The 9,700-nt window shown below is 30.5% G+C and overlaps 1 protein-coding gene across 5 annotated transcripts in view; it reads left to right on the top strand.

Annotated features, from left to right (window-relative positions):
- Positions 1 to 3,868: 3,868 nt before the first annotated feature.
- The window catches only part of LOC129311690 (uncharacterized), a 30,203-nt gene continuing 24,371 nt past the window's right edge, over positions 3,869 to 9,700 (top strand). For 4 of the 5 annotated variants that reach the window (XM_054954123.1, XM_054954115.1, XM_054954139.1 and 1 more), the window contains exons 1-2: positions 3,869 to 4,652; positions 7,820 to 7,877. The gene's annotated coding sequence lies outside the window, so the exon portion shown is untranslated. Of the gene's footprint in view, positions 4,653 to 4,735; positions 4,799 to 7,819; positions 7,878 to 9,700 lie in introns of all 5 variants that reach the window. The other variant, XM_054954108.1, reaches the window with a different exon arrangement.

Raw genomic sequence — 9,700 nt, 5'->3', positions numbered from 1 at the left:
AACATATATGATAATTAAAAAAAAATTAAATCTATATATGTTACTAACATGACATAAATATTTTAACGTATATATTTATATTTAATTTTATATATAATAAAAATATATATATAACTTCATTGTTTAAGTTTTCCTCATCAATTTTTCAAGATATAAAAATAATTAATTATTATGTCTACGATAGATTTTTTAAAAATTTTATTCTCAATATAAATTATAATTAAATTGGCAAAAATTTTATCTTCCCCTCAAGCAGTGAATAATTTAAATGCATCTTTGAAGTCTAAAATTCTGTCTAATCTAAAAAACTCTATTACTTATTTATTGAATTTAGTATTTAATTCTTTTAGTTGATAATTATATTAAATAAATATATCAATATGGTAATAATGCTCAATTATCACAATTCTTTATGTTGATGAGATTTAAGTTTATCATACTAAAAATTATTTATACATAAATTTTAAAACTTGGTTTTATAAAAAAAAAGTAATTGTTTTATAGAGGAACATATCTTAACCACAACCTCTTAACTTTTAGATAAGTGATTTTTATGGTAAATATCAAGTATATAGCATTTAATATATCTTAAAATTTTGTTATAATGCTTGGCAAAGTTTGTCAGTAATAATTTTCATAATTTATTTCATCAAATATAAAATGAAAGCAAAATTAAATAACTTAATATTTTAAAAGTAATTATAACATTATCTCATTAAAAATAAGTAATCATATGACAACTATATCTTTAAATTATTAAAATAATTGAACTGTATATGCATAAAAAATTATTATATAATTAAAATAAAAATTTTTATTTAATATTTCAAAACTTCTGTAATACTTTAATTTAGGGGCTGAATGTTTTACTAAAAAAATTAAAAAGATAGAAGAAGACGCAGCCTCATTGGTCCTCTCTTTCTCCACCTCTAGTACGGATGCTTTTCAGCAGCACTCAATCAATTGGAAAAAAGATATTAAGAAGTTAACTGAGGAAGTGGAGCAAGAGACCAAGCTAATTATATTCCAAGCTCTTCGATCGCATTATTGATACAGATATATAAAATATAAAGTGACTTTTCTTGACTGGGTAATCAAGGACGACCAGATTATTGATAATGGTTTTGTCGTATGCGGAAAAGAAGGGTTGTCATGGCCCCCCCCCCTCCTCTCTATTTGTGACCTCTATAGTTGCGGGGCCCTCTCTCCCACCTGCCACCGATGTTTTCAAACCGGGACCGGTCAGGTTATTTATAGTTTGGAAAAGGAAAGAATTTGGTTCACACATTTGGCATGTTCTGACTTTTTCTCCGGGGGGGCCTGCTTTGATCAGGGTGATTCTTAAGGACTCATGAAAAAACCTTGACACTCAGAACAGTTGAACTGTTTGAACTTATTTTTTAATTTAAATATTATTTTTTATTTAATTATTACGTCATTTATTCAATTATTAATTTAATTAATTAAATTGTAAGAATCGTGTTGACTTTTATGATTCATCTTTTATGATTTTATCGTCCAACCTGATTTTTAAAAATTTTAGTTAACACGACTTCATTTCATCACGTCGATCCTTTCTCTTTTGGCGACGTGTCACTTGAGTTGGGCTAGTGTCAGGAAACTTAGATTTTCTTCAAGTGAAAATAAATTATAATTAAGGAATAAATAAAGAGGATTTGGTAGGCTTTACATGTCAAGCAAGAGAAACTGAGAAAGTATCTGGATTGTAAAAAAGGAGACTTGATCCTCTTTCCGTGGTTCTGTCACAACTGCAATTAACAAGCTAAAACACACAATGAGCATGCCGGTGCATAACGCAGCGAGAGGCTTTCTCTTTTATGCCATCCGTGACGTTGGAGGACACACGTGCCACGGCGAACGATACCTTTTAAAAAATTTTCAGAATGCTCATTTAATACATTTAAGAATTGTAATTAATTTCTATGCTTACTGTCACGTTTCGTCATTTTTTACAAGGTCTGGAATGCTCCAGAACCCTCCAGAAGGCTCTCAGCTAACCCTAAGAGTGTTAGGGAGTGCAAGAACATTTTAGAGAAGCCTACACAACTCTAACCTCAATATTTTAATATTGTCTCTAGATCCTTCCATTTAAATATCTAGATATTTGTTAAGAGAATTCTAGAGAATCAATTGTAACCGTAGGATGGATTTAATCTCCACCGTCCATTAAGGAGGTGGGAACATTCTAGATCAAAGGAAAGGCCTATAAATATCTCACCCCTCCTCATTTGTAAATCATCCTTGAGTTCTCAAAGCTATAAAACTCTCTCATTTTCCAAACTCTCTCTACTCTCCTTTGCCTTCAAGCTTTCCCTTTCCTCTTCTTAGCCAAGCATCCTCCTTTCATACGAGTTAGGCTTACTTAGCAACTTCCAGTGAAGGTTGTCTAAGTGCCGCACGGGTCGAAAGACTAGCCCCGTGACATTACGCTATCTTATTTAACTTATTTTAAATTATGATTTAAATTTAAACGTATTTTTAAAAAGAATTTATTTTGGATCCTAATATTTAAACTAATTTTTTAAACCTTCATATTGTGACAATTTTACATAAAAATTTAATTAATTTTAATTATTATAACGGTGTTGTTGGAGTACTGTTATGATAATGTCAAGAACTCATCCTCACGTGTGACACTTTCCTTGAAGAAAATACTCTCCAAAGTCCAAACCGTTCTTGGGGCTAAAATTCCTGAGAGTATAAATTAATTAGACTAGCAATCGGCAATCAGATCTTGTAACATATGAACATATTTATAAAATTAACATGGTATTTGTAAGTATTACTGGTATATATGGGCCACCTTGCATATTTAATTCTTTTTTTGAAACAGAACAATATTAATGTTAAATAAGAAAATAAAAAGAAGTACAGCGCATAACAATTTAGCTCTATACAGCCTGGCGAATAGGAAAAAGAAAAGAAAGCATCATGGCAGACAAAGAAAAAAACTTTTTCAAAAGCAGAAGAAAGTGGAATAATATAATGAATGAATGGATAATATAATCGTAGAATATATAACCAGGATCCGAGAGATAGTGGAAAATTCTTCCGCTCGTTCTTTCCTTCGTGTGAGTCCCACCTCTTTTGTAATCAAGTGATTTTATTTAATTATATAAAACACGTAATCATTCAATAAAAAAGTTTAAATATTTAGGAATCATTATTTAAAATGATGGTGAAATTAGTGGAGATATTTTACATAAAATTTAAGTTGGATGGTTTAATTGGAAAAAAGCTAAAGGAGTTATTTGCGACCGTAATGTGCCTAATAAACTTAAAGGAAAGTTTTATCGCATTACTATCAGACCGGTAATGTTATATAGTAGTGAATGCTGGGCTCTAACAGGACAACAAGAGCATAAATTTGGAGTGGCAGAGATGAGAATGTTACGATGGATGTGCGGACATACATGTAAAGATAAAATTCAAAATAAGCACGTACGCGAAAAAGTGAGGGTGGTACCTATTGAGGAAAAAATAGTAGAAAATCGGTTGAGATGGTTTGGGCATGTACAAAGAAGACCAAGAGAGGCACCAGTGAGAAGAGTGAAACATATAACTTTGAATCCGATTAAGAGAGGTAGAAGAAGGCCTAACAGAACATTCTTGGAAGTTATTGAACGTGATCTCTTAATTAATAATATTTCTAAAAGCTTGATAAATGATAGAATATAATGACGTCTTGTAATTCATGTAGCCGATCCCACTTAGTGAGATAAATGCTTGTTGTTGTTTTTGTCGTTGATGTATATAAAACACGTAATTGGCTCTAAAAACTAAAACTATTTTATCTTTGCCGGTCTAAAAGAAAATTAAATATTTGTTTCAGATGAAAAGTTCTGCCTCCAAACTTAGATTTATATTCTTCTCTTGCTAAGCATTCAGAGCAAATACCCACTCTCTATTCACTGCAGCTTCAGCTTCCTCCCAGCAATTTCCTATTCACACCATCCAGTATTGCTTCTTGAGCACTCTGTCAGTGTCAGATCTATCTTGTTTGTGTTCGGATCCTTCCTTGTGTGTTTTTTTTTCCTTCATTTATTAACAATCTTTGTTGGGCCTTCTTATATATTCTCTTGTTCTTCTTGAACACTTCATGTGCCCTGATTCTTTGTATTTGCATTCTTCTTGTCTCTTTGATCTCTACAGTCCCATTAATCATTGTTGTTTGTTGTTCTTGTTTTAAGAAGAAAAATTTAAAAAACAAAAAACAATCTGGGTGCCCTGTTTGTATCTCTACTCTGATTTCTCTCTAGTTCCTATTTTTCTTCTTCTTCTTTGAAAAAGGCAAAAAAAAAAAAAAAATCTCAAAGATAATTATCCAGCGATTAGAGTTTTGAGGTGGATCTCTCCATTAATCACTGCTATTGTCGTTTTCGTTATTAAAAAAAAAAACATACAATTTGTGTGCTCTACTTGAATTCCTGTTTTGGCTTTTCCCTTCAGTTCTGTTGATCATCTTCTAGTTCTTGTTCTTCGAAAAAAAAAAATTTGCTTGACTCTGGTACGCCTATCCATCAACCGTTGCTGTTCTTCGTCTTCGCTTAACGTTAAAAGTAAAAACCAAAAAAAGTAGAAGGGGAAGAAGGAGGCATTCCAACATAGTAGAAAAAGCGTTGAAACTTGAGGTGAGTTAAGTAACTTTAGATTACTACTCTATTTTTGAATTTATGGATTTATTGACAGCCTCGCATGAATTTTCTCAATATAGTACTCTCCCGTACGTCTTTTTGAGTGAGAGAAAGCCCTCCCACAACCTATCAAATTTACTTAGGTAATGTTTGAATTAGTAGATTTGAATTTTAAATGTCACATTTTAAATTTATAAATTTAAAATTTTTATTTAATAATTTAAATAACAAATATAATTACTATTTTTGAAGATATCCAAACATAGTTAGTTGTGAATACTGAATAATTTGGTCGTACGTAAGTACAACGTAGAAGATGAGTGACAAACCATCACAAACTGGTTTTTATATACTCCCCCCACCTAAATGTAAGTTTCTTTGCCTTCTTATATGGCACTTTTTAAAAGGATTTTTTGGTATACAATATAATGCACACAAAGAGTTTGTTTATTATCATTTTCCACTTTAACAATATAATGCATACAAAGAGTTAGTTTATTATCATTTTCAATTTGACCACTATTGTTAATTTAATTTTAGGACTTATTTCTCATATTGTGCATCTTTGTCTTCCTATTTTTAATAGGGTAAAATTATTTTTTTCTTTTTAAGACACATTTAATAAGTTAATTGTCATTTATTGATGCTAATAACGCAGTTGCAAGCCTTATAATAGAGATTAGAGAGAGTATGTTTTGGGAGGAATTGATGGTCCTTTTTCTAAGTTAGTTTGCATTAAAAATTGATCATTAATTAATTACTTTTTTTTTAATTTTATTCTTTCACAATTTTCTATGAGTAGATCATGTAAAAAGCTATATCTGAAAAGAAAATATTTTTAAAGACGTTGCAATTAGTAAGCGTAAAATGTAAAAAAAAAAAAGTTTTTAAATTATCTTTCCTTGATTTTAGCAAGATAATTAATGTGAGACAAACTTATATATTTAATCTTATATATAAGGTACTTGTTTTTAATTAAATCAAGACACATGTATTTTTTTTATAAATTATTCATTGTATGAGAAATTCTTATTATTAGTATTATTAACACATTAAAATTTACATGTCTTAATTTGATTAGAAAAAAATATATTAAATATACAAAATTATATATGTAAGTCTTACTGATTAAAAATAAATTATATATAAAACTGGAGAGTAATAAGGTACTCTGTCTGATTCCTATTACAAAGTGCTTTCAAATACTTAAATAAAACTAAAAAATGACAATTAACTCATTAAATATGTTTTAAAATGATATATTTTTTTTCAATTTTATCCCATTGAAAATAGGATGAGAGAGATACACAGAATATGATAATTCATAAAATAAAATTTATAATAAGAGTAAAATTGAAAAATAGTACGAAATAAACCCCAATATGCTTTATGTTAAGGACTAACAAATCTTACTAGAAAGTGAGTTATCATGTGAACTAGAGAGAGTATAATGTAAAATTATAGGATGGGTTGTCATAAGTTATCCAAAATCTTTTATAAATTAAGCGTTGTAAATTTCATTGCATCAATTGCAATAATGATTTGTTGGGGAAAAAAAAAACTTGTAAATGAAAGTGAGTTGTGAACTATACATTATAAACGGTTGGTAAAAGAAAAAAAAAAGAACAAGAAATTATAAATTTTCTCAAATCTGAGGAAAGTTGTAATTATTTTCAGATTGGTTAAGGACTAATTGAGGTGCTTCTCTATCATCTTTCAAATTCATAGGCCTTGAATGTTATTCTATGTTGGGAATAGTTGGAGCACGTTTGGGGAAATTCCAGACACTTCTTCTCTCTTTGCCCTCGGCGTGTTTCTCAACTTCCAAAATGAATTGAGAAGACCAAAAAACTCAAGTTAAAAGTAGTGAAACATAATAATTTCTTATGTGATACTTCAATGGGTTTCAAGTTTCAACTTCTACTCTCTTAGAATCGTCAAACATTTTTTCCAATAATACTTAACTCCCCATTGATGAACATCTCTAACAAAATTTAAAATTTTACATTATGAAAAACTTAAAGAAAAATACTATTTCTAGTCCTTATATTTTACTCATGTTTTGGTATAGGTTTTCTTATATATTTTTTTGAGTGTTTCAAGTCCCAATACCTTTTTCCATCTGCAACATTGGTCTCTACATTTTTAGAGGAATTTTAATGTGATATAAAAATGATATTAATAATGTTTACATGTCAATTAACATTATTAAGTTTGTAATTCCATGTCAAAGTGATGATGACATGAGTTTTTTTTTTTGTGAGTAATACTGGAGACCTTCGCTTTAAAAAGAAAGTGTACAAAGGAACAAGCTAGAGAAAACATAGCCTGATAAACAACAAAACCGAAAGCCCAAAAAAAAAAAACCCGAATCAAGTAATGAGAGATTGATGATACAAATTGAAATCATTACTAAAATTAAAAACTGATTTAGTTAAGAAATCAACCATCCTATACAAAAATAAAGATGAGTTTTTTTAATAAGAAAAAAAAAATAAAGCCTACATCAATGAAATAAAAAGGCTGACCTGAATCCTATCAACTTAAACAATCAGCACCACGGCCCTACAACCCCATGATATTGGAGAAGGCTGTCAGATGTCGCCGGAGATAGTTTAGGGGGAAATTAAGATGCAAGGAGAGCCCTCCGATCAAAGACGTTGAATATTTGGATAAGAGGAAAGTTTAAAGTTCTGTGATATTAAATCGTGAGAACCCAATAAATGTTTTCTATATGCATGTGTGGATAAAATAGTAGGGACTGATTGGGGCAGGTTTTGAGCTGGGCACTGAGCTGGGCACAGGATTGAAATTTCAAATCCTACCCTATTCTTTCTAGATTGAATATATGTATTTAAAAAAAATTAGTAAAGAATAATTATTTTTAATACCATATTTTTTAATATAGTATTATTTCAATCAATAAAATTAAGAATCCTAAAATATTGAACAAAATATGATTTTTTATATAGCTATTTGACACATCTCTAATAAAAAAAAAATAAAATTTGAACATAATGAAAAACTTAATTCTTCAAACTTATTTGCAATTTTCATATTAGTAACATGATTATTTTTACTTAAAATTTTTAGGTCATTACAATTTTAGGGTATTCCATTAATTTTTTTTCTCAACATTTAAATCTTTGTTGTACTTTGATCAGGGGAATCACGAAGCAAGGAGAGCGCTCTGATCGAAGGCATTGAACATTTGAGCAAAAGGTCAGTATAGAGTTTCATGAATCATGGCATTAATATCGTGAACTCTCCAATAAATGTTTTCTGCACGCATGTGCGGGATTAAATAGCTAGCTATGGCTGTGCCAATATGCCTGGCCCCTGTAGAGTTGTCTGGGCTTATTAAGCTACGTGCTAGGCTAAGTCTTGATCTGCCCTGTCCGATCTAAACATATGTTCTTTTTATTTTTTAAATATTTTTTGAAATACGATCAAACTTTATTAAAACACAAGAAATCGATTATAGCGAGAGGGGAAAAAAGACCCCAAGAAGTAACTCCTCAGGTCTATAAGAAAAGAAAGACCTAAACAAAAAAAAAAAAAAAGATACAAACATGATAAAAAGAAGACCAAACCCAACAATACAAGATACAAAAACATAAAAAGACACGAACACATAAATCCCAAGCCAAACATCTTTTATCCATACAGACAAAACTCAATGAAACTTGCATGAAGAGTTGGATGAGCTAGCTTGAAATCCAGCTTGATGATAGCATTGGAAGAGCAGCGAATTGAACAATGAAACGATAACATGTTATCGAATCATCATATATTCTCTCGTAGGATTTAAAAAGCCAAAGCTTATCCTCATGAAGTAATGGTTGTTGAAGATTTTCACAAACATTTAGGAAAATGACTTTGCTCAAGAAAGCACAAGCATCTTCATGACATAAATAATGACGACAAAGCAGCAATATATGTGGACTTCCAAGTGGCTACAAAAATATTTAGAGTTCTCCAAGGATATCATGGAAAGAGACGAGGTTTTTTTGGCATAAACCTCGTGAAACCCGTGCTCAATTATCGGCATTGCAATATAGGGGAAGCTTGCGTTTGAGACATCGACAAGCGTACTTTAGTGAGGCCAAGAAGCAAAGGTCGGCAAACAGAGTTAGATTACTTAGGCCCTATTTGATATGCTGAAAATGATTTTGATAGACATGAAAATAGATATGGAAGTGAATATGGATATGAAGTTTAAAAATATGTTTAGTATGTTTATGAAATTGAGGGATTATTTTTGTTCAATATCAATCTTAAAAATATAAAAAAAAACTAAATGCTCTTATCCCAAAAAATTTTGCTCCCGCCCAAGATCTACTCCAGCCCAGATCAAAGAAGGGACCACCCCCTGTAACCATGAAATTGAAGAACAGAAGCAAACAAGAAATCAGCCACAAACATCGACTATCCACAAACCAGAAATTAGATGCAATATTCAAAAATCATGAAGGAGAAGCAGAAATCAGATGTCATATACAAAAATCATGAAAAAGATGAAATCTGCTACTAAGCTTTAGCTAGATGTAGTGAGAAAGAAGAAGAAATCACAAAGAAGATGAAGCAAAAGGCAGAAGAGATTGTGAAATGGTTTGCATTTGAGTGGGGGTTGGATTCACCGAAGCAGAAGATGAAGTAGAAATTGTGTTTTTCATCGAGTGGTTTATGTTCACCGTCGGTGGGGGTCAATTAGATAGTCACATCCTTGATGCCACAATCGCCATTTGCAAAGGAGAAGAAGATTGGGGTTCTGTGAAGACGAATAAGATTGTCGCTGCCTGCACCACTAAAAAAACACTTTTTACATCATTTTTTAATGTCGGTTAAGCAAAATCCATTGTCAAGAAAAAAAAGCAAGTGACAATTTCATAAATAATGCGAAGACTTTTAATATCAATTGTATAAATTACCGAGTTAAAAGCATTTTTCATGTCCGTTATTGAACCGACATGAAAAAGTTGTAAAAAATATAAAAAAAAAAAAGGAAAACTGTAAATTTTTCAATGTCAGATTTCTTAGAATTG

This window comes from Prosopis cineraria, unplaced genomic scaffold (genome assembly GCF_029017545.1).
Source record: "Prosopis cineraria cultivar Desert tree isolate PC_DT_omini unplaced genomic scaffold, ASM2901754v1 PC1, whole genome shotgun sequence".
Taxonomy (NCBI): Eukaryota; Viridiplantae; Streptophyta; class Magnoliopsida; order Fabales; family Fabaceae; genus Prosopis; species Prosopis cineraria.
Note: the sequence above shows the minus strand (reverse complement) of the source record. Positions and strands in the feature narration are given on the sequence as shown.